This window comes from Protopterus annectens, chromosome 1.part1 (genome assembly GCF_019279795.1).
Source record: "Protopterus annectens isolate FY-2018-M chromosome 1.part1, PAN1.0, whole genome shotgun sequence".
Lineage (NCBI taxonomy): Eukaryota > Metazoa > Chordata > Ceratodontiformes > Protopteridae > Protopterus > Protopterus annectens.
The window spans coordinates 1,805,027,581-1,805,050,847 of record NC_056726.1 but is presented as its reverse complement, the minus strand read 5'-3'; the positions used below and the strand labels follow the sequence as shown (position 1 = coordinate 1,805,050,847).

The 23,267-nt window shown below is 38.7% G+C and overlaps 1 protein-coding gene across 2 annotated transcripts in view; it reads right to left on the bottom strand.

Moving 5' to 3' along the window:
- Window positions 1-10,872, bottom strand: part of LOC122812335 (interferon alpha-inducible protein 27-like protein 2A) — a 449,204-nt gene extending 438,332 nt beyond the window's left edge. Inside the window, exon 1 of one of the 2 annotated variants that reach the window (XM_044084759.1) lies at window positions 10,854-10,872. The gene's annotated coding sequence lies outside the window, so the exon portion shown is untranslated. Of the gene's footprint in view, window positions 1-10,023; window positions 10,231-10,853 lie in introns of those variants that run through there. The other variant, XM_044084749.1, reaches the window with a different exon arrangement.
- Window positions 10,873-23,267: the final 12,395 nt, after the last annotated feature.

Sequence of the window (23,267 nt, the reverse complement as noted above, 5' to 3'; positions counted from 1 at the left end):
GGCCTCATTCTACTAGGGCTACAGCCACTTCTACTGCTTTTTTGAAAGGGGTAGCTACTAAAGACATTCTAGAAGCAGCTACTTGGAGTTCTGTACATACCTTTACAAAGCATTATCATTTACCTCTTTATTCTAGGTCTAGGGCTGGGTTTGCCACTGCAATCTTACAGGGCATGTCAGCAGCTCCTAATGCTATTTAGTTGACCAGCCTCCCTTTTTTTCCGTTGCTCTGGGATTCTACCCTTATGTCAGGACTGCAGCAATGGGAGACTAAGAACATAGTACAGTTTTGTACCTACCATAAATGTAGATGTTCGAGGATCTCCATTGCTGCAGTCCAATTTTCCCTCCCTCCTTCCCCCTTTTTCTTTTTAGGTTGGGGTTTGGGTGGTGTTTTTTTTTGCATTCTGACGTCTGAGGCAAGAAAGACTGAGGTTATGGGGTCGGTCATGCGCATTTGTACTGGCACGTACTGATGTCAGTCTCGAGCACCGATGACCGACGCCGGTTCTAGCCCTTTGGTATTCGGGCCGATGGTGGACAGCGGAATACCCTTATGTCAGGACTGCAGCAATGGAGATCCTCGAACATCTACATTTATGGTAGGTACAAAACTGTACTTTTGCTGATCTCTGGGCTTTGTCTTGGTTCCTGTGCTATTCCATATCCTTATTTGGATAAAAGGAAGCTTCTTTGTTCACCAGTGGGAGTGGGGAGCACTGAGCAGCCTATTTGTCCCTAGAGGAGTGGTACCAGCCAGAAACTTGTAGTCTATTGGCCATTTTGGGTCAATTCCTAGCTCTTTTCAACCCCCTGCTATAAAGCCCACTTTAGCGCGCTTTTTCGTTTGTATTCAACTCAGCACAGCTCCTCGTGGTGTCCTGCAGAGTTCTACAAGCAGCAGAGAGCAAAAGAGTGACTTTTTCCTGATTTAAGTATTTTTTCTGGCTTTTTGATTATTTACTGCTTAGCGACTGCATTTTCGCCTGTTTATACAGCTCTGCATTCTATTTAAACTGTTTTTGTGTTAACTGTTTTGCACTTTTAAAAAGTTATTTGTTGCTTAATTTTACCTATAGGCTAACACACTCAAGTGCACTAGCCATTCAAAAGCATTTACTGTCTGTTTTTCCTCCGTTTTCTGCAAAAAAAAAAAATCTCGTTTTCCCGCCTTACTGAACTAGAATAGTCCAGTCTTCAGAGTTTGCTGATCTCTGGGCTTTGGCTTGGTTCCTGTGCTATTCCGTATCCTTGTTTGGATAAAGGGAAGCTTCTTTGTTCACCAGTGGGAGTGGGGAGCACTGAGCAGCCTATTTGTCCCTGGAGCAGTGGTTCCAGCCAGAAACTTGTAGTCTATTGGCCATTTTGGGTCAATTCCTAGATCTTTTCAACCACCTGCTATAAAGCCCGCTTTAGCGCGCTTTTGCGTGATTTAGCGCGGAGTTGCCCATAGAGCACCATCGGGCAGCGCCGGTTAAACTATTTCTGGCTCCGTAAAGTCTGCTGTTCAATTTTTCCCTTAGAACTTCTCTACTTGCAATCTAAACAGTCTATTCTCTATCTCAAAAGCTCAGCACTTGCTCCTAAAGCATTTTTATATAGGTAAAGTACTTATATACTAAACAAAGTACTACATTAGCCTAGAATCCCTTGAGTACCCATTTCCCTATAGGTCCCTTCTGACTCAGTTACACAGCAAACTTTTTTCACTTTTTCTAGCATGTCAAGGGTCAGTTGCTAGCGTCCTCTCCTGTTCAGCTGGTGAATCTGGGCATCTTGAGGCAATGTTACAATTGTCTCATGTACACAGACAACCCACTCCTTCTCCCACAAAACACAAATACATGTGAGAGATGCAACTATATAGCCAAACTGGAGGCTGAGCTCTCTCAACTCAGGACTGGCAAGACCAGACAGGAGGAGAAGGAAACCACGCACACCACAAACCCAGTTTCACATAGAACTATCACAACTGCAAAACAAACACATAAACACACAAAGACATACTCGGAGGCACTGATCAAAAATCTACCAAAACTACAGAGGCCTCCAAAGCAGACACCCAAGCAACTGCCACCTCAAGACATAAGACATGCAACACATAGTTCTCAAAGTCAGTGTGCTAAACAGTCACAGCCCTTAAGGCCAAACACACTTGTTATAGGTTACTCCATAGTCAGACACACTGACGTCTCACTCACCAGACTGAACAAGGAAAAGATCACAGTAAGCTGCCTGTCGGGCGCTAGAATCCGCCACATAACACAAGCACTCAGGTCACTCCACAGCAAGTACAAGTATGACTCAGTCATTGTCCATGCCGGTGTGAACGACCTGAGACGTACCTCCCTGGACTACATGAAAAGAGACATAGAGGAGCTCTCAGATTATGTAGCCCAGGCCGGTATGACCCTGACCCTGAGAAGTATCCTACCCTCACCAAGAATGATGCCACAATACAGAGACAAAATGATCAGCTTTAATAATTGGCTTAATTACTGGTGTCATTCTAAGGGGATCCAATGTCTGTCTGCCTGGGATGACATGCTTGACAAGCCACGCTGCCTCGCAAGGGATGGCTTGCACCTGTCACCCCTGGGCTTCCGGATATTGGCAAAGGCTCTTGCCACCCCCATAGTGCCTTTTTTAGGCAAGGCTCAAATGATAAACCTACCGCCCTAGAAAACAAAAATGGAAAAAACTAAGGGTAATACTGCTCAATGCCAGAAGTCTAAACCTCAAGATGCACGCCCTCGAAGCCCTCCTCAGTATGGAGAACATCGATGTCTGTGCTGTGACTGAAACGTGGTTCAAGGCTCCTGAGAGCACCCCAGCACTATCAGGTTATACCTCATATCATGCGTTCCGGCCCCAAAATCCGGACCGAACCACAAAAGGAGGGGGAGTATCCATATTCATAAAGGATACCCACACCTCCAGGTTAGTGGCAACACACGAAGCATCAGAGACCATCCAGGTGCAATTAACCATAGGTAAAACTGCCCTACAGTTTGTAGCATGCTACAGACCACCCTCTCAAACTCAGGAAACCCACACAGCCTTCCTGAAGACACTGGAGAGTATGAATGTCTCTCCAAACACCATCATATTGGGTGACTTCAACTACCTAAACATAGACTGGGAACATTACTCAAGCCCCAACACCCTAGCCCAAAGGTTCCTGGAGTTCATAAACTCAAATGCTATGGAACAACTAGTCACCATTCCCACCAGAGGAGAAAATATAGTAGACCTGATTATCACAAACATGGGGACAAAATGCTCCACACCGGAAGTATATCCCTCATTGGTGAGATCAGACCATAAATTAATCTCACTGGAGATCCACATCCCGCCCCCAACCCCAGCAAAAAAGACCACAGTGAAGAACTTCTCAAAAGCAAACTTCACACTTCTTAAGACTGGAGTGGTATCCTTCAAGGCCCCCGAGCCAGTGGAAACCACAACCCACGCTGCTGAAACCCTTACAAATGCCTTCTACGAGCACCTCCAGGAATGTATGGATCAAGCAATCCCTAATAAAATCAAGACCCTTTCCACCAAAGGCAGGCACCCAGTCTGGTGGACCCCAGCCATAAACAAACTCTACAACAAGAGGAGAAAGCTACTACATGACAGAGCAAAATCCCTAGAAGGGAAGGCATCTCTGATCAATACTAGCAAAAAACTACGATCACTCATAAAATCATCCAAGGCCAACTTTGAGAGAAAAATCGCTAAAGACACAAAAGACAATCATAAGGCCTTCTTTAGCTATGTTAGAAACCTGGGTGGAAACTCCCAGATATGCTCAGAATTAGTCCAAAATGATACAAAAATCACTGAACCCACAGACATTGCCAACATATTGGCAGACAGGTTCAGTGCAAATTTCTCCCCTCCCCCCCAAAAGGAGAAATATCTATCCCACCAGAGTCTAGCCTCCCAAACATCTCAGATGCCCAGGTGAGAGCTGCTCTCTCTAAAGCAAAAAACACAGCATCAATGGGACCAGACAGTGTCCCCGGCTGTGTGCTACACGAACTCAATGAGGAACTAAACCCACACATAAGGCTGCTGTTTAATCTTAGCCTTACTACAGGATACGTACCCAAAGAATGGCGTACGGCAACTGTGGTCCCACTCCACAAAGGTGGTGCTTCTACGGACCCTGGAAATTACCGCCCCATAAGCTTGATGAGCCTTGTCTGCAAAGCTATGGAGAAGATCATAATGGAACTCATAAATAAAGACATTGGGGACCTACAGACACTGGATCCTACCCAATTTGGCTTCGTCAAGGGCAGATCCTGCTTCTTGAACTTGGTCGACTTTTTTGAAACAGTCACTAAGGCCACTGATGAGGGTAAGGCAGTTCACACAGCCTACCTTGACCTAGCAAAAGTGTTCGACACAATACCCCACTCGGGCATCATAGAAAAGCTCACCAGCTTAGATGTAAACCCATATGTCACAAGATGGGTTGCAAACTGGCTCAAGGACAGAACCCACAGGGTTAGAGTTGCTGGTGCCATGTCAGACTGAGCCGGTCACGAGCGGTGTCCCACAGGGCTCAGTCCTGGGCCCCCTCTTGTTCGGCATTTCGGCATTTATTTTTCTGAAGTGCAGGCAAACATAGGGGGATTGTGGCTGACAAAATTTGCAGATGACTGCAAACTGGGCACCATAATTGACACTCCATCAGACACAGACATCCTCCAGAGAGGTCTCATAGAAATGGATAACTGGTGCCAGAGCCATGGCCTTAAGCTAAATGCCAAAAAATGTATAGTCATACCCTTTCCTCCAGAGAGGTCTCATAGAAATGGATAACTGGTGCCAGAGCCATGGCCTTAAGCTAAATGCCAAAAAATGTATAGTCATACCCTTTGGGAAAAACAAGGTAACCCCTAATTACCACATAGGTGGTAATTCATTAAACACGGAAGAAGTTATCAGGGACCTGGGGACCCAGGTTGACAGTAACCTCTCTTTTGACACTCACATTGCCAAAGTGGTTAGGAAGACCTTCTACATTGCCCACCTGATCATGAAGGGATTCACATCCAGATCAGGAGAGGTCATTGTACCCCTGTACTCTTCACTTATCAGACCAATGATTGAGTACAACGCCCCATTTGGAATGTACCTTACCCGACACCTGCAGCAGTTGGAAAGACCACAAAAGTTCCTCACCAAAAGGATAAAGGGGCTCAAACATATGTCATACGCTGCCCGACTGAAGAAACTCCAGCTCTATTCAGTCGCATACCGTCTGCTCAGAGGTGATCTGTGCCTGACATACAAGGCCATGTCCAACCCGGAATTAATGGACATACTCCACCTCAAAAAATCCAAATCCACCAGAGCCACGAGAGCAAGAGACTTAAACCTCAACACGGATATAAATAGGATGTGCTGGAGGGACAGATTCATCACCCAGAGACTCCCTACACTATGGAACAGAATCCCAGTCCATGTGAGGCAGAGCCCCTCACTGACTCTGTTCAAGAGAAATCTTGACGAGTGGATGGGAGATCGTAGGTTTACCCCGGGAATCATCTCTGTGTCACTGCTGGACAGAGGCACAGCAAACTATAGTATTCTCATCCTAAGGGGTGGTGAAAGCCACACACACTCTGGCTAGGCTTATAAATGCCCTAGGGCAGATAGCCTAGTATGAACCTATGAACCTATAAGCCCCTTGCACACATTTATGTGTTCTTTGATTCACCTTCCTGATTGTATTAAATTATATTATTTGTATAACACAGCACCACTTCATGTTTTAAATTTGTAGTTTTGAACATTTTTTTTCAGTAAGCAATGAAACAAAATATATGAACCAATAATGACAAAATTCCCCAATTCAGAACATTTCAATCATCAAAGGCCACTGAAACTTCTGTCATTACAATCCACTAATATCAGTCAATATGCACAATCTCTGCGGAAGTAAAAGTCATCTGAATAATTTATTTATTTATTTACATTTGTTGACCGGGACAATCAGACTGGACACAGGTCCTTTTTTAGCAGAGGCACGGGGAGAAAAACTCCACAATAAAAAGCATTTAATTACAAGATTACAAGTGTAGGTAGGATGGTTGTTTAACAATATCAGTAATACATACATAGTTCAGTTGCAAATTGAGTATAAACTATACACTTATAACATCAATGCCATTTAAGATGGCAAGTCTCCTAGTAGTTAAGCTGGCTGATATTACACATGAGTAACAGTACCCAAAATTTCATCTGAGATATATTAATAGGTTTAGAAGCTTTGGGGTTGGTTGTAACCAGACAGTTAGTAAGGATGAGGACAGGTTTAGGGTGGATGGAGTAGAGATATTAGTAAGGGTTGTTAGAGGAGCATGCCCAGTTCTCTTTTAGATGAGATTTTAGAACAGCTTTGAAGTGAGTACATGATGATATAGAGGTTATAGTGTGAGGGAGAGTATTCCATAATTTTGCTATGGAGTAGGAGAAGAGTGCTTCTCCAGCAGAGTATTTGGCTCTAGTTACCTGTAATTGATTTTTCTTACTAGAGCGTAGTGGTCTGGTGATGTGATAGGGCTGGAGTAGATTTTGGAGGGATGGGACTTTTAGAGGATGATTTATTAGCTTGTGGGCCAGTGAGAGTTGGTACCATTGAAGGAGGTGAGGGAGTTCTAGCCAGGCAAGTTCAATAAGTGAGGTGCAGTGGTGACTACAGTAGGCTGCACCAGTGGCAAACTTGGCTATTTTGTTGTAGCAAGTCTCGAGTTTACTTAATTCGCTTTGCCTTGGGTTGGTAAATATTGGAGAGGCATAGAGTAGGGTGGAGATAAGGTGGGTATTTGCAACTGAAATCCTGGCTGTTTTGGTGAGGAATTGCTTATTTCTGTATAAAGCTCCTAGTTTTTTTGTGCACTTTTTTATGGTTAATGGAATGTGAATGTCAAACTTGAGGTTACTGTCAATCTCAACTCCTAGTAGTTTGGTGTGGTCTGTTGGGGGATAATGGTGTTATCTTTGGCTGTAATATTAAATTGGGGAATAAACCCGACAAACCAACAAACTAAACAAAAATTAAAAACAGAAGCAAACTGAGAAAGCGACACTTAAAAACGAATAAACTTTAATATCAGTAAAGCGCTTTTCATTTGTGTGACATGCACAAACCTCTTCAGACAATAAATTACTAACAACATCATCCTTTTATACAACAGCTGTTGCCTCTATCAAGGTTAGCATTATTAGCACACACTAATCAAGCTTTAAAGGAATACTGACCCTGAACCATCAACAGTACAACTCCAAAACATAGTATGTCCTAATGGCGTCTTGCTGTTAATGGACATAAAAATATTTTAAATGAAGATAAACTATACAACTTAAAACTGAAAAGTGAATAAACAACAAGTATTGATGAAATTTACATAATTTGTTGCTTTCAACGATAAATAATTCATCTTACTAAACTTTTAAGTTTTAAAATGCTGCTAATAGAGCAGCTTTCATTTATTCCAGGCGAGTTGTACGCATTCAGCCTGATTTGCCAAGAGAGTTCGAGCTCTTCCAATTTTAATTTAAAAAATGTAAATTTTAAATTTCATCAATACTTGTTATTTATTCTCTTTTCAGTTTTAAGTTATATAGTTTATCTTAATTTAAAATATTTTTATGTGCATTAACAGCAAGACGCCACTAGGATATACTATGTTTTGAAATTGTACTGTTGATGGTTCAGGATCAGTATTCCTTTAAAGCTTGATTAGTGTGCTAATAATGCTAACCTTGATAGAGGTAACAGCTGTTGTATAAAGGATGATGTTAGTAATTTATTGTCTGAAGACGTTTGTGCATGTCACACAAACGAAAAGCGCTTTACTGATATTAAAGTTTATTCGTTTTTAAGTGTCGCTTGCTCAGTTTGCTTCTGTTTTTAAATTTGTGTTTATTAAATTGGGGAATGTTTTGATTGTGTCTGGTTAGTTGGAAGATGAGGAGCTTAGTTTTGTTTGGATTAAGTATTAACTGTGCATCAGAAAGCAAAGTTTCAACTGAGGAAAAGGCTTCCGTGTGGTGTTTTGAAGTTCAGGTAGGGAATGGGCTGAGCAGATGATGGTGGAATCATCTGCGCACTGTATGAGAGGGGCCCATTAGGTAGCAGATGCTAGATTATTTGTGAATATGGAGAAGAGTAAGGGTCCAAGGATGGATCCTTGGGGAACCCCAATTGAGACAGGGAGTTGGGGGATATATCATTATACTATAAAACGGATTGCTGGCGGCCAGTCAGGTAGCTCTGAAACCAGTGTGTGACAGATTGAAAAAAAGGATAAGTTACTGAGAACAGAGATGAGTTGTTTATACATAAATAATTCCACGTTAAAGATATTCTGTAACTAATGAAGAGGTTGCTGCTAGCAAACAACTTTATATTTCAGTGTTCCGTGTATAAATTCAGTTCCTGCTGCCCTTGAAGAATAAATTATCTATGTTACATTAAAAAATGGTAAGCTGGTAATACCGTAATAGGGAATAGATGGCAAATTGGTTCATAGTTACTACACATCTCACCCAAAGTAAGACATACTCAGGATTGCAGCACCCCACCCCCCTTAAAATAAAAGACGGTATCAGCAATCCACCTACATGCTTTAGAAGCAGAACCCACAGCCTTCTGCATCAATAGCAAGTATGCTACCTGTTGTGCTACTAACAATAACTTTCTGTTCTATAGCACAATAGTGACATCATTTGCTAAACAAAACAGTTGCATATTGTAAACACACTTAGCATGAGCAGCAGTAAATTTCTCTTCTCCTGAAGCTCACAATTACTCGATAAATGCACCTGAAACTCAATCCCTGCACCCTAGGTACTGGAAGCAAGAGCCTGAATCCTGTACCCCAACCACCAAGCTGCAAGGTTCATTTCTCAAAGAATACACACACACACAATGCCACTTATCACAACACATTGGGACAAAGCCTGAAAAATAGGGATACATTTTAAATGTTGCTGTCATAAACTTAGAAGGTTGGTAGAATAAAAGATCTCGTGTTACCCTGTATTTTCTGAAGGGTATGAAGGCTAAAACTCAAATGCCTGATTTTCCACAAAAAAAAAAAAAAAACACAGAAAATCACAAATCATACCTCTCAACCTCTTAACACAAAAGATCTGGACAAAGTCTGACATAATGGAGGGAACAAAGGTCCCAAAATAGAGGCAGATTTTAAGTATCGTTCTTATAAACTTATAAAGTTGCTAGGGGAAAAACGGGATTTGCCTTAGCATGTATTTTACTGAAGGACATGAAGTCTGAAACTCAATGTGTCATTACTTCAGCCCTCAGATCATCACAGAGATTTGTCAGAAAATCATAAATTTTATGAGGAAGAAACCAAATTTATGAAGCAAAAATCTGGACATTCGGTGAAAATCTGGACGGCTGAGAGCCAGTATCTTTCTCTCACACTTACTGACTTTCTGTGACACACACACACACACCTCCTTACATGTCCGTCTGTGCTGTCTGCAACACACACCTGTAGAAGCAGCCCGGGGAACGTCCCTTGTCATTCCACGGAAGCAGCACACACACCTATGGATGTAGCTTAAGAACCATCCAAATTGGAGGCACTTCTTTTTGCACTTACATTCTGCCCTTTGCACTGGCCGTGGGTATGTTTTGTCCTGCAAAATCTCACATTCCCACAAAAAAGTCCCACCCTGGGCATTTGAAAAGGTGGCAAATAAAGCACGGGTGATCATTCAGCAGCGGGGAAAATTAAATAAAAAGAAATAAGTTTAACAAAACCGGAACATTACTTAGCTCTCAGCTGTGTTTGAACTTGGGTAATAAAATGCAAATTAATTACTACGTGTACTCTTCATTGAGTAAACATAACATTTTCTCATTATAGACAATAAAAAACATTTGTATTTGTTATACTATGATTTGTTTCACAAAAAAGTATTTTTACTTCAGCCCATCATGTTAACATAAAATATTTAAGCACTACTCACTTTTGTTCACTGCGTTCGTTTCCTACCACTCACCCTTCGCAGCACTTCAGATGAAACTATCCAGAAAATTTGGAATAGCATTTTTCTAAGAGTCCTTTGTTTCGTTTCTCTGCAGTGATGTCATTGCAGGTATAATCAAAGGGACACTAAAGGTCCCGCCTCTTAAAACGATACTTTATGTTTTTCCTGCAGGGGATAACACTAAAGCTGGGATGATGAGGAGATCGTACTTATTTACGTCATGCGCCCGCCGTATACAATGCCTTTAGGCCTTAGTAAAAAAAAAATATTAAGTTCGTTCTTGAGGTTGTGACCAAATGAGGGATCAATGAGATGGTGTACTTCTCATTTTAGTTTTATATTTAAAAGGTGAATAGTCATGTGAATACGTGTTACACTTTCACGTTTTCTTAAAACGTGATACTTTATTTTCGATATTTTAAATATCTACGTTCTGCAGATACCGCTATTCTCAACTGTACAGATTTTCGCAGAATGTCCAGATTTTTGCTTCATATTTTTGGTCCATTTTTCAGAAAATTGTGGGTTTTTTTGGCAAATTAGTGGCACCTTATTAAAGGCTGAAGTTAGAAAATAACGACAGACATTTGAGTTTCAAACTTCAAACTCTTCAGAAAATTTATGCTAATTCTAAAAACCTGTTATTCTATCAACTTTCTAAGTTTGTAAAAGCAATATTTGAAAATTGTCTCTATTTTTTTACCATTGACCCACTTTTATTTATGGCTTTGTCCAGATTTCTTTACTCTAAGAGGTTGAGAGATATGGTCTTTTGCTCAATATGAGCAACTCTTTTCATCAGTACTTACCCATTTGCTCTACCCAGCACTGAGTGATGGGGTCTTCCTCTTCTTTACTCTGATGCTAACATTGCCAGGAAAAAATGCCTCTAGGATTAACTTTTGCCTCTAGGATAAACTTTCCTCAATTCCAGTATCATCTGAGACCATCCCGAATATTGTTCTTTGACTTGACACTGAACTGTACCCTTGTCCTCCGTTTATTATTTACTTATTTATTTTACATTTGTTAACCAGGAAAGTCTGACTTGGAACAAAGCCAATTTTCAGCAGAGGCCCACAAAAAATACTGCAGACACATGTCTTTGTAATGTGGGAGGAAACAAGAGCACCCAGAGGAAACCCACACGAATGCAGGGAGGACATGCAGACTCCACACAGAAGGTACCCCAGCCGAGAATCCAAATGGAAAACCTCTTGCTGTGAGGTGACAACACTACCGCTGCACCACTGCGCCACCATGGAATCCTATGTGCAGTTAACCCTCCCATCACCATCTTCTTTCACAGTGCAGGTATGTGCCATCTGGTACATTTTTATTTGTTATAAGACTGTATAGAACAATGAAAAGACATTGGAAGTGTGTTGTATTATCAATTTTATTAAAGTCGGATACACTTTATATACATTGATTGGGCTTGTGCCTTTAATTCATTAAGACCTATGTGGTGTAGAATGTTGCACCTCTTACTATCTACACACATCCTTGTATTCCAGAACATTTTCTGAAAAAAAAACAAGATAATCAAGGTTTTTCTAATGCTGGACCTCCTAGATTAACAATCTTAATGTAATTTTATTAATAAGTCCTTGATATTTCTGATCCTGCCTATTATAGGCTAGTAAGTCAATGAGTTAGAAAGTGAGACCCAAGAAAGGTCATAACTCCATAAGGGAAGTGCCAGAAGCTGATGAATGCTGAAGGGGAGGGCAGAAGGCAAAAGGGGCACCTAATGATCTAAAGGGGAAATTTTTTTAGCTGTCTACTGCCATAATTGAACTGTATCCATGACAAAGGGTTAAACTTCAAAACATCTAAACCTCATAACATCTAAATTCAAAACATTGAGACCACAACATCTAAAACCCAAAATATCTAAAACTCATAACACTGAATTTCATAATATCGAAATGTATAATATGGAATAGTGTATCGTGAAATGTGTAAATGTCGTAGTTTAACCTGTTATTCTTGTGGTATCAGTATGAGATGTTGTAGTTTTTATTTACATTGTTTTTATTTATATAGTGTATGAATTTATACTGTTTATGTAGTGTTTATTTTGCCACTTTGTATGTGTTTTTTAGGCCATACAAGTAAGTGATACAGACATTATGTGTACATTATGGTGATCACAATACAGTGGGGTTAGGAAATTAACGTTTTCCCACTGTAGTGCGATCTCAGAGTTGGTATATTTAATTTACATGGGGGGGGGCTTACCCCCCTGCAGAAACAGTAAAAAGTGTGTTTGTTAGTTTGGTGTTGCTATAGGTGGAGGGGGTGTTATTTTCATGTGATTTGTTGTGTTCGATGTTGTGATGCAAAGTTTCGATGTTATAAGAATCGATGTAATGGGTTTAAGATGTTCAGGGTTTTAGATGTTCTGGTCTCGATGTTTTGAATTTAAATGTTATGCGATTTAGATGTTTTGAAGTGTAACCGGCAAAAGATGTATATAGTATAAATATAAGCTACATTTGGAATTACTGTAAAAAAAAAAAATTTGTAGAAATGTACAAATGAAACTAATCTTGCACCTGCAGGTATGTGATCCAGTAGCTATATGTTCAAAAGTTAAGAGAAAAAAATGTAGTAGTGCCATAACACACTTGGTGTTGCCACACAGAGAGCAACCACCACAGAGGAGAGGTGGGAAGTTGTTAAACACTTCATTCAGTGTTAAACTTTCACTCGGACTCCAGATGAAATGTTCAACAGTTTTCACTGTTCTTTTGTGGTGACCACTAATTGTTGTTAATGCTTTAGTGTGTGAGTAGAGCCTAACAGTAGTAAGAAGATATAGTACGCATCATAGAACATGTAGACCCTGGCAGTGTCTGCAACTCAGATTGTAATAGTGAAGTTTGATAAGGGCTTATTAGGGATTCTGCCATGGATCCACCTGTTCTACAACTGGCCCTGCTCAGAGGTGTGCACAGAATGTTACAGTAGCTTGTATGTGGGGGTGATGGGCTGTGGATAGTGCAATTATTATTATCTGTTAAATTCTCCTTGCAATGATAACTTAGAGGTGTGCACAGAAAGGCATTATAACTTTTATGAGACTGAGGAAAATGTGGCCTTTATTTCTCTAGTTTTTCTCAAAATTAATCCTCGGATTTATGTACAGAAGATCACTGTGGCTTTTGTGGGTCTGTTTTTCATACAATCATACCTCAGGGATATGCATACAACATCACTATAGCTTGTGTAGGGGGCAGTATACTGTCTAGGAGCAACAGGCTAGAAACATGACTGCGATAATTTTTTTCTCTTTTCTCACAATCACATATTAGGACTGTATACAGGTAGTTTGACAGGTAGCGGTAAAGAGGCATATTGTGAATATACATCTGAGATCAACAAGTTAAAATATGCTACTATATTCTGGTTGTCAGATGCACAGAAGGTAGCTGTCTTTGGGGTGTGGGGGTAAAGAGGCAAGCTGTATAATGTGTGACAGCAGCAACTTGAAATATGTGACTGAGGCCATTTTTGCATTCACTTTTATTCTAATCTATCATCAGAGGGATACCTAGAAGGTGACAATATTTTTTTTCTTTTTTAACAGGGTGGCAGACCCTATTCTAAGATATGATTCATATATCCTAGCAAGCATTTATTCTATCTATTTACTGGGAACTTCTTTTTGTCAGCTTTGATCATTAAGCCTTTGGCACAACTCATTTCATCACTGAAAGAAAAAAGAATGTCTGTAGTTAGTTACGATATTTGTCCAGGCCATAATTATAACAAAGGGGGGGGGGGCTTTAAAATGTGCCTCACAGTATCTAGAATCCCATGGCTTCTGAGGTGCAAGCAGCCTCCAGGCTGTCAATATAATTCTATTATTTCCTAACAGTTATTATAATGCAGTCTTGGCCTCCTTGGGAGTAGTACAAGGATGCAGGAAGGAAATGAGTGAGTTTCTTTCTTTAGCCATGATTTATGTTCAGACCGTCTTTGGCTCATAAAATTTGCAAAAATGCTCTAAAATGCCACTCAGCACATGTAGAACCCAGTCTCATCTGGGGTCTGAGACCTCTGGCTTAATTTGTTTATTTCCTCATTACTTATTATCATGCAATCTTAGCCAGTTTGGATATATTAAAAGAATGCAGAAAAAAAAACTGAACAGTATAGCATAGTATGAGAAAATGAGAAAAAAATGGCAAGGCCAGGATGGGGGAAAGTAGGGGGCACATTGGGGGTATGTAGGAGGGGCATTGGACAGCAGGTCGGGGGGGGGCATGGAGTCCTTTTCCTAGAGTTTTATTTCACCAAATGCCAGAGTCAAAATATCCTGTACTCCCAGGGACTGCTCCATTGAGGAATATCACACAGTGGATTCACTTTATAATCTCGAAATACTGAAATATCGAATTTTAGTATCTCAAGACTATAAAGCCAAAAAATCAAAAAGCTGAAATTTAAAAACCACGAAATTTATAACCACGAACGTAACATAAACAAAACACTACACCACACAAATACACCTACCTGCCGACACTACAAATAACCAAACCAACACACACAAACACAACAAAACTAACACACACAAAAACATCCTTCTAAAAGGAGGGGGCAAGCCCCCCTGCACCCCCCATGTGGGGGGCTGTGCCCTCCATACACACCCTACTCATATATATACTAACTCCGAGGTTGCACTAAACACACAAACACATAAAACTCACCACTACACACACACACACACACACACTAAAATCCGTACCCAATACCCTTACAAAAACACCACTTACCTGGATCCCCAGATAAATCCACAAACTGCACCGTATGTCATGAACATAAAAACATAACGGCGAATGCAACATTTCTGCATTCACTATTATGCAGTTTCACTTAACTGCACCTTTGACTTTATAGTCTCGAAATACCGACATTCGATATTTCAGTATTTCGAGATTATAAAGTGAAACCCACATAGCATATCAACAAGATTTGTTTCTCTCTGTAAAAGATTTTATAACACTGTAGCATCTGAATAAGGGAAAAAAAACATGTAAGATGCTTGGGTTTGTCAGATTTCTGGTTTACAAAATCCTTTTGGTTGTATCTTTATTTAATACTTCATATCATATACCTGTTTGCATAATAGTGTTGATAATGCCCTTGTAGACCCAACCTTCCAGTCGTTTAACTTATGTTTAGCTACTGGATTTGTCCCCGATGACTGGTGCACTGCAGTAATGATGCCCCTCTGTAAAGGTGGCCTTGCAACTGACCTGGGTAGTTAACATCCTATCAGCCTTATAAACCTCATCTGCAAAACCATGGGTGTGTTATATTGGATCTATATCATATGAGTGAATTGCACAAATTGCAAATGCTTATAATATCAAATGTACTGGACCTCAAAGTCCTTTTTCTGAGATCGCGGTACAGTGAAGAATGGGATATTTGCCCTTTCCTCACTGCAGTGCGATCTCGGAGTTGGAATATATATTTAGTGGGGGGAGCATGCCCCCCATAATAGGATGTTCGAGGTCCGGTATGTTCGATATTATGAGCATTCACAATTTGTGCTATTCCCTCATATGATATAGACCCGTTATATCTAACCTCATAAACTGTGATTTCAAGACTCTTGTTTGACCCCCAATAGTTTGGCTTTGTGAAGGGTAGATCCCATCTATTTAACCTGGTAAACTTCTTCAGAAGGGTTACAGAGGCTGTAGAGATGGTGCCATGTAGTGCACGTGATGCATTGTGACCTAGTGAAGACCTTCAACACTATTCCCCATGCTGGCATCATACAAAAGCTAATTGCTTAATTGGCCCATATGTGGTAAGATGGACAGCAAACTGGGTGAAAAGACAGAGTAGATGTTTCATCAATAAGTATGAAAGTGACCTGTGGTGTCCCTCAGGGTCAGTGCTAAGAATCTCCTTTTTGGTATTTACTTATCAGATCTCCAAGTGGAGAGCCAAGACTTTGGGAATAACAAAGTTTGCAGATGACTGCAGACTGGAGGTTGTAGACAAGTCACCCTATGGTACCCAAACTCTCCTGAATAAACTCTCTCTAGTCAACCATTGGTGTACTAAAATAACCTCAAACTAAATGCTAGAAAGTGTACTGTCACTTGTGATAGACAATGCCTTCCCTCATCATTCTGTATAGCCAACACACCACTACAAAAAGAAAACTTTGTCATGGACCTGGATACCTCGGCTGATAGCTCCCTCTCTTTTGACTATTATGTGGCAATGGTTGTCAGAAAATCATTTTGTTTATCCCACCTAATTGTCAGTGGAATATCATCACAATCTTAAGACGTGATCGCTCCCTTAAACTCTGAATTGATCAGGGCAGTTATTGAGTACAGTGCCCCCTTGGGGTATATCTCATTAATCATATAAAAAATTAGCAAGACCTCAAAGGTTCCTGACCATAAAGATCAGAGGCCTAAAGTCCCTGAGCTAGTAAGATATGCTGGAAGCTCTATCCCTCTCTTCAGTGTCTTACAGACTTTGAGGGAAAATCTCTGTCTTGCTTACTGCACCATTAGATAACCCATTGTCCTGGATCTCTTGTTTTTCCGCAAGTCCAATATCTCCAGCAATACTATAACCAGATACCTAAATCTTCGCCAGCAGATAAATACAGCACAGTGGAGGGGCATGTTTATAAGACATCACCTCCCAAACATTTGGAATAAACTTCCCGTACATGTCAAGCAGTACAATTTGCTATCTTACATAAAACTTAAACTAGTGACTAGGTGGTTATTCAGAACTTTTATTGATACGGCCCTCTTGGAGAAAGGAGATGCTGATTGAGGGAGGGTATTGACAAGGTGTAAATGGTCATAAGATTTGCTGGTCTTAAAAAGAAGAGAGATATTTGCTGGCCTTGGAATATCTATGAATCTGTGAGCCTAAAATCTTTTTTATGGCATACATTTTCAAGAAATATGTGCTTACCCCATAATGATCATGTGTAACATGAAGTGGTTGGAAGAGAATGAATGAAAAATTAAATACAGCAAAATGAATACTGCACTGGAGGTTAGTGTAGCTCCAGTGAAATGTACCTCTGCTGAAAATTATGCCCAAAACAAGCTGTTAGAGAGGAGAGCCAAAGCCTGTCAACTTAAGGTACTCAGTGGGTGAAAGGCAATAAGCACACAGGTCTGCACAAACTCATGGAAATTTAAGCTTTACTAGTAGAACATACCTGTGTTGTGTGTGGTGTGAAAGAACAACCGTGGGAGGGCTGGCCACGCGGTGGTATAAACAGTGGCTCTAGTTGAGTGCCACTGTTAAATTGACACCCCGAGCCCATGTGAAAAAATGGCAAAAAGGGGTTGTGGATGAATGGATGGACTGATTGCAGAGCACACCTTTCATCTGTACAAAGAATGCACACGAATATAATGTCTTTACTGCTGTTCATCCCAGCTTGTGGCTGAAGGCTCAGCAGACCAGCTCACTTACCTGGTAAACAAATAGCAATCAGTAAATAAATAATTAAGCTGCCCATGGTTTTTGCCTCATGCCCTATCCCTCATAAAATGTTTGCTCTTCTGGTAAATCACTCAGGATCATACCTCTCAACTCTGCAGCATTTTGCAGAATGTCCAGATTATTGCCTCATAGTTTTGGTCTATTCTTAATAAAACTTCTGGATTTCTGGCAAACCACTCAGGATTCTACTCACTAAATGAGAAATTTGAGTCTGAGACTTCACATCCTTTAGATCAGGGGTGTCCAACCTTTTCAGTTTTGCAAGCATTGAGTCAAGTCAAAAGAAATGGGGGGCAATATAAAAAATATCATTGTAGACACAAGTGAAGACCAAAAAAAAAAAGGTCTCTCAAACTGAACAACAAAAAAAAAAAAAAAAAAAAAAACTAAAAATTGTATTTCTAATTATATTTCTGTTCAATGACTTGAAATGAGTTATGCACAGTCATAGGAATTTTCTTTTCTGCCACCAAAAAAAAATAAAAAAAATGCATGGGGATGTGGATGGCTTGGACTAAAGTTTTTTCACATTTGGGAGTCCTGTGATAATGCCATCCATCTAACAAAAAAATGCAGCTAACAAAAAAACAGGATGCAACTCTTACTTAACTCTGCAAGCAGGAAACCTCTGATAAAGAATATGCATGGAAAATGTGAGAAACTTCATGGTATCTACAAAACTGATTGATCAATGAAAGGACAACATGAAAAAACTCAACAACAACATGGCTAAACCTTATCCACTGACAGCCACACATGTCTGTGAGGCAGTGTTCAGTGCACTATCATGTCTCATAAATATGTCAAGACTATGCTAGACCCAGTTACAGCCTTCCTTAAACTAAGCTTATACCCATTTAATTTTGTTAGTAAGCCAAAAGCCTCATTGAAAACAAAGTAGAGAAAAATTAAGTATTGAAAACAAACAAAGAGATGGTGCTCTGCCTTACTTCGTTCATAACACACAAAGGCCAAAAAGAAAATAAGACACTGCATTGCCAAAAGCCGTATAATAAAAAATGGAGTGAGGACAATTATCTAACAATATATAATTTCTTCATGAGATGACATGTAATGTTATCCTGTAACACTCTAGCTGAGCTTATTGTAGTAGCATTAAAGTAAGAAGCCCTCGCTATGCATGAAAACTAAACCTGGGAAGTAGGGATAAGGGACATTACAATCTCACTAAAAATCAAAATTTTGTTTTTTTGTTTACAAGGATACAATGTCTTATCCCTTGGGAACTACCTAAAATACTAACACATGTACTAACGTAAATAAACTGTAACTGTAAATGTAAATGGTAACAAAAAACTTAAAACTTAACAAGTAAAGTAAATGTAACAAAAGTAAATGTAAAGACAAAAAAATTTAATACACAAAAAAGCACACAAAACATTCAACAACATTCACAGTTGGAGACAACAATCTTGTCCTGAACATATAAAAAGTCCTAACTTAATATTGCAGAAGCAATCTACTTTTCCTCTATTAATCCAATTGGATTATAATTAAATAAATGTTTGGCACCAGTAGGATTATAAAAGGCTCCAGACTGCTTTGATAAAGAAGTGGCAAACTGATGGGTCAGATTGATGGAACAAGAACATACACTGCTGGAAAACATATCAGCTGGATCTGCCACAGGGGCAGCTGGCTGGGTGCCAGGAAAAATGAAACTGACAGAACTGGAGCAATTTTCACTGGACGGAGCAATTTCCTGTTTGAATGGGTGGATGTTCTGAAATCATTGCAAGACAGCTCATTGCAACAGTTGAGAGAAAACAAAGATACAGAAATCCATTTACACAATGCTCAGAACATTTCTCCACACACACACAGAAACAGAAGACAAGAAGAGCCTGCCCACAGGAAGATACAGAAATCACAGAAAATCTCAGGAATCCAAAGCCTATCCAAGATCCATTGCCTGAATCATCTTATCCAGATATAGAATCCCTCTATCCAGTGAGCATCCCTAGCATCCCAGGACCAGAGTACCAGAAACAGCAGTATTCTGTTTCAGGGTGGCCCGAGTCAATGATAGAGTGGGAGGTTGTTCAGCAATTAGTTTTAGAGTTCTTACAGGTTTATTTAATAACAAAGTCTTGAACATGTCCTATCAATACAGCATTCAATTTTAACTCTCACCTCAATCTGAAGGGTTGGACCACAGAAGACATGGCCAGGAAACCAGACCTCATCCTTCACTTCTGGGCTGGCCACAACGGGACCTGAGGGCTGCTCAACACACAGTCATGGTGGCTAATGCCATGGCTATAGGGCGGGCCTGTGGGCAGTGCAGAATTGTGAGGAGTACCAGAGTTAATGGGACCGCAACACCCACCAAGAAGTAATAGAAACTGCTAGAATTTGATGTGCGCAAAAAAAGTAAAAACAAGTAAAGCTTTTTTTTTTTTTCAAAAGTGGAAAAATTAGCCTGACCACCCAAAAGAAAAGTCCTTTCTGAAACATGCATTTTAAACAAAAAATAAAACACAAAAAAAAAAGAACACAAACTAAAAAAAAAAAAAACTCTTTAAAAAAACAAAAAAAGTAAAAAAAGTAAAAAAAAAAAAAAAATGAACTTAAAAGTAAAAAAAAGTAAAAAATGACAGAAAAAACAGAAAAAAAATTTTCAAAACTTCAGAAAAAAAAATAAAAACAGTACTCTTGTTTTAGTTATAAGTATGTATAGGCCACAAAAAAAAGCTTACAAACACAAACGGTTCAAAGATAAAATACATTTCAACAGGGAGAACTAAGAGAAAAGATAAACAGAAAAAAATAACAGTATTATGTTATATAAATATATAATTTATGACAGAAGAGAACTTATTTGCCATCTTCAGAGAGACCTGACACAATATCAGTATCTTATATAAATTTTCTTTAAGCTTACAGCTGCCTGGTTATCAGGCGTTTGAGATTTATTTGTGTTTAATAGGTACCAACTTATGTCAGATTTTTTTTCTTTTCCTTATCACAATCTTCTTATCTGCTGTGGAAACAATTTAACTATTAATTCACCCACTAGTTTATCTGATTCTCTTATTTTTACATTATGCACTCTTGCACTATTATTAGGAGATCATATATTTATCTTAAAAGTTAACATGAGTATATCTGAAACTCTGTCAGTTACATTCACTATCCTCTCAAACACTAAATCAATGATCATCACTAACCAGATTTTGGAGAAAAGGAAAAAAAAAAAAAAAAAAAAAAATTGTCAAGGGTTTTAAAATTATGTTTCCTTAATAAATCTTTGAACAGTGTTATTGCATGCAAAAACACTACCAATTTTATAAGACTTAATCAGGGTAATATTATTCCACTTCAGATTCCACATAACCAGGTGTGTGATGGCAGTAAGTAACATGAAAAAAATTGGAATTAGTAGGTTTTGCTAAATAATATACAGCTAGTGGCAACTTTATATTGTACTATTGATTGCAAGTCATTATTCAGCTTAAAAAAGGTTGCCCCTTTGGACCATACTGTTTCAGGAAATATGGTTCACTTGAAATGTAAATAATGTTTCATTCACTGCAAAAAGTTCTGTGTGACTAAAAACTGCAAAATGATTGACATGTGACTAAAATCTTTGTAAAGATTTCTGAAAAAATTTTTTTATGAAACAACATAATTTCTGATAGTTTAATCTTAAAATCAAACTGTAAAAGTAAAAAAGTAACAGAAAATGACTCATCATGCTTAAAAGAGGTTACAGTAACCTTGAAATGAAAACAAAGTAAAAACAAGATAAGTGATAATGGATTGAAAAATTATAAAAAATAGAATAATAGAACTAATAGCAGGCATTTTAAAGATTAAAGAGGAATATCAATTAACAATGAATTATTGCACGACTAAGTAAGCTTACTTTAAAACAACAACCACAATAACAAACAAAAAACAAGAAATCACATGGAAATTACAGCTAGCTATTTATTAAAAAAGTCGAATAAAGATTTAAAAAAGACAAAAAAATAATAAATCATTGTTTCTACTTAATAAATTATTGAAAAAAATAACTAGCACAAAACATGCATAAATCACAAATCAAAATATCAATCTAAACATCCAACAAGTAAAAACAAAAACCAAAAAAATAAAGAAGGAAGAAGAGAAATGTCAAAATCAAGCTGTAGTCAGATCAAAAAAAAATCTGCAAATCAAAAATAAAAAAATAAAAATGACTTCCCAAAAACAAAACAAATAAATAAAGCGATAAATAAAAATTTAAAATAGCTAAAAATATAAAACAATAACAAAAACTTAAAAAGTTAAAATAAAAAACAGCAATAAATAATGTTTAACTTACATTAAAAAAATAGTATTTTTCTTTCAAATGAAAAAAACTCTCTCTCTTAACTTAAAAGTAGTCATTTTTTACATTCATTAAAATCTCTCTTATTCTTTTTTCAACTTGTCTGAACCTTCAATGTAAAAAGCATTTAAACTTCTTTTTTTTAATTTTTTTCTACACAGGTAAAGCTGCGTTCTGTAACTCTTCAATGCCCTTCGGATACAATCCCTTAGATAAATCTAGCGGAAATTAGAAAATCTTGTTCCATCTTGTTGTGCCTTTCCTTTCCATTCCTTGGCTGGATCTGAGCAGGAAAAAAACTGGGATTGGGTGTCATAGCATGCTTTTGCTTTAGATAATGCATGCTAATGCAAAACCTGTTATTCTAGCAGATTTCTAAGTTTATAAGAGCAATATTTAAATTTGCCCCGATTTTTGGCCCTTTATTATCATCCCCATCAGTTTTGGCTGTGTCCAGAATTCTTAAGCAAAATTTGAAAGGAATGCAGAGATTAACAGTCCATCACTAATGCCAGACTTTAAAGTTCCACACTTCTGTTGTTCAGAATATGCATGTCAATGTAAAACAGTCTATTAAAATTTTAAATATGATTAAAAATTGTCCTTGGTTTTGAGATTTTGTTCCCTTGTTATGAAAATTCTTGAGGAAAGAAGTTGTTTTGGTTGTCTTCAGAAACACTTGCATAGTTATTTTCATGGTAACTGTGAGCTTGGACAACCGGAAAATGATTTATTACTCAAATCATCTTTTTTTTCTCCCTGGGCTTGCAAATACCTTAGAAATGTCAATGTGAATGTTTTTGTGTAATTGCTACTCTGGCAACAGTTTCAGGGCACATTGGGCAGCTCTTGAAAGTGGGGGGGGGCTGTTGTGCCCCCACCCCTATCTCCCCCGGCCTATGGTTCCGGCACCCATGGACATAAAGAACTATGGGTATTAACTGGAAGTATAAAAAAGGTGCTGTATGCTTGAATGAGTTAATGAGTATGTATGTATGTAATTTCAGTTGCTGGTATTTTGGTAGATATTTTGATCTTTTGATGTACCAGTTTTATATTATGCTTATCAGTGGAGAACTATGTTCTGATAATTTGCTCTATAGTACTCTCTACACTGTATTACTGTGGTTCTCTTTCCGTATACAACTTGCTAACCCTATTTTGACAATAGTTTCATAAGCTTTCTTACCATTTCTTTACTTTTACATTACCCCATATTCTCTTGTTCTGACCACTGTGGTCCTTTCTCCATCTCTAGGAAACTTTATTGCCTCCATATAATATTACAGCTCAGTAGAGGTTTTCCCATTTTCTTTCCTTTCAGATCTTTGGTCACTTCATCCATCTTGACCCAGATACTGCAGGAGTTCTGGCA